Source organism: Mandrillus leucophaeus, unplaced genomic scaffold (assembly GCF_000951045.1).
Source record: "Mandrillus leucophaeus isolate KB7577 unplaced genomic scaffold, Mleu.le_1.0 Scaffold269, whole genome shotgun sequence".
NCBI classification, from domain to species: Eukaryota; Metazoa; Chordata; class Mammalia; order Primates; family Cercopithecidae; genus Mandrillus; species Mandrillus leucophaeus.
Window position 1 is genome coordinate 3,985,503 of NW_012102798.1, and position 3,035 is coordinate 3,988,537.

Genomic DNA, 3,035 nt, shown 5'->3' on the forward strand with positions numbered 1-3,035 from the left:
AATTAGATAAAGAGTCAAGAATGATTGGTGTGCTGTATTCAGGAGACCCATCTCACATACCAAGACACACATACATAGGCTCAAAATAAAGGGATGGAGGAATATTTACCAAGCACATGGAAAGAAAAAAGAAAAAAAAAAACCGGTTGCAATCCTAGTCCGTGATAAAACAGACTTTAAACCAACAACGACCAAAAAAGACAAAGAATGCCATTACATAATGGTAAAAGGATCAATGCAACGAGAAAAGTTAACTGTCCTAAATATATATGCACTCAATACAGGACCACCCAGATTCATACAGTAAGTCCCTAGAGATGTACAAAGAGACTTAGACTCCACGTAATAATAGTGGGAGACTTAACAACCCACTGTCAATATTAGACAGATCAATGAGACAGAATATTAACAAGGATATTCAGGACTTGAACCCAGCTCTGGACCAAGTAGACCTAATAGACATCTACAGAACTCTCCACCCCAAATCAGCAGAATATACATTCTTCTCAGCACCACATCACACTTATTCTAAAACTGACCGCATAATTGGACATACCTCAGCAAACGCAAAATAACAGAAATCATAACAGTCTCTCAGACCACAATGCAATCAAATTAGAACTCAGGATTAAGAAACTCACTCAAAACTGTACAACTACATGGAAGCTGAACAACCTGCTCCTGAATGACTACTGGCTAAATAACGAAATTAAGGCAGAAATAAATAAGTTATTGGAAACCAATGAGAACAAAGACACAACATACCAGAATCTCTGGGACACAGCAAAAGCAGTGTTTACAGGGAAATTTATAGCACTAAATGTACACAGGAGAAAGCAGGAAAGATATAAAATCAACACCCTAACATTTCAATTAAAAGAACTAGAGAAGCAAGAGCAACCAATTTCAAAAGATAGCAGAAGACAAGAAATAACTAAGATCAAAGCAGAAATGAAGGAGATAGAGACATGAAAAACCCTTCAAAAAAATTAATGAATTCAGGAGCTGTTTTTTTGAAAACATTAACAAAATAGATAGACCATTAGCCAGATACGTAAAGAAGAAAAGAGAGAAGAATTAAATAGACACAATAAAAAATGATAAAAGGGAGATCACCACTGATCCCACAGAAATACAAACTACCATCAGAGAATACTATAAACACCTCTACACATATAAACTAGAAAATCTAGAAGAAATGCATAAATTCCTGGATAAATACACCCTCCCAAGATGAAACCAGGAAGAAGTCGAATCCCTGAATACAACAATAACAAGTTCTGGAATTGAGGCAGTAATTAATAGCCTACCATCCAAAAAAAAGCCCAGGAAAAAGCCCAGGACCAGATGGATTCACAGCCGAATTATACCAGAGGTACAAAGAGGAGCTGGTACCATTCCTTCCGAAACTATTCCAAACAACCAAAAAAGAAGGATTCCTCCCTAACTCATTTTATGAGGCCAGCATCATCCTGATAGCAAAACCTGGCAGAGACACACACACAAAAAAAGAAAATATCAGGCCAATATCCCCAATGAACATTGATACAAAAATCCTCAATAAAATACTGGCAAACCGAATCCAGCAGGACATCAAAAAGCTTATCCACCACAATCAAATTGGCTTCATCCCTGGGAGCCAAGGCTGTTTCAACATACATAAATCAATAAACGTAATCCATCACATAAACAGAACCAATGACAAGAACCACATGATTATCTCAATAGCTGCAGAAAAGGCCTTTGATAAAATTCAACACCCCTTCATGCTAAAAACTTTCAATAAACTAGGTATTCATGGAATGTATCTCAAAATAATAAGAGCTATTTATGACAAACCCACAGCCAATATCATACTGAATGGGCAAAAGCTGGAAGTATTCACTTTGAAAAACCTGCACAAGACAAGGATGCCCTCTCTCACCACTCCTTTTCAACATAGGAGTTCTGGCCAGGGCAGTCAGGCAAGAGAAAGAAATAAAGCACATTTAAATAGGAAGCGAGGAAGTCAAATTGTCTTTCTTTGCAAATGACATGATTGCGTATTTAGAAAACCCCACTGTCTCAGATGAAAATCTCTTTTAGCTGATAAGCAACTTCAGCAAAGTCTCAGGATACAAAATCAACATGCAAAAATCACAAGCATTCCTATACACTAGTAGTAGACAAACAGAAATCCAAATCATGAGTGAACTCCCATTCACAATTGCTACAAAAAGAATAAAATACCTAGGAATACAACTTGCAAGGGATATGAAGGACCTCATCAAGGAGAACTACAAACCACTGCTCAAGGAAATAAGAGAGAACACAAACAAATAGAAAATCATTCCATGCTCATGGATAGGAATAATCAATATGGTGAAAATGGCCATAGTGCCTAAATTAATTTATAGATTATATGCTATCACCATCAAGCTACCATTGACTTTTTTCACAGAATCAGAATAAACTACTTTAAATGTCATATGGAACCAAAAAAGAGCCCATATCGCCAAGATAATCATAAGCAAAAAGAACAAAGCTGGAGGCATCATGCTACCTGACTTCAAACTATACTACAAGGCTACAGTAACCAAAACAGCATGGTACTGGTACCAAAACAGATATATAGACCAATGAAACAGAACAGAGGCCTCAAATAACACCACATGTCTACAACCATCTGATCTTTGACAAATCTGACAAAAACAAGAAATAGGGAAAGGATTCCCTACTTTATAAATGGTGTTGGGAAAACTGGCTAGCCATATGCATAAAACTGAAACTGGACCCCTTCCTTACACCTTATACAAAAATTAACTCAAGGTGGATTAAAGAATTAAACGTAAGACCTAAAACCATAAAAACCCTAGAAGAAAACCTAGGCAATACCACTCAAGACATAGGCACGGGCAAAGACATCATGACTAAAAGACCTAAAGCAATGGCAACAAAAGCCAGAATCAACAAATGAGATCTAATTAAACTAAAGAGCTTCTGCACAGCAAAGAAATTCTCATCAGTGTGAACAGGCAACCTACAGAATGGGAGAA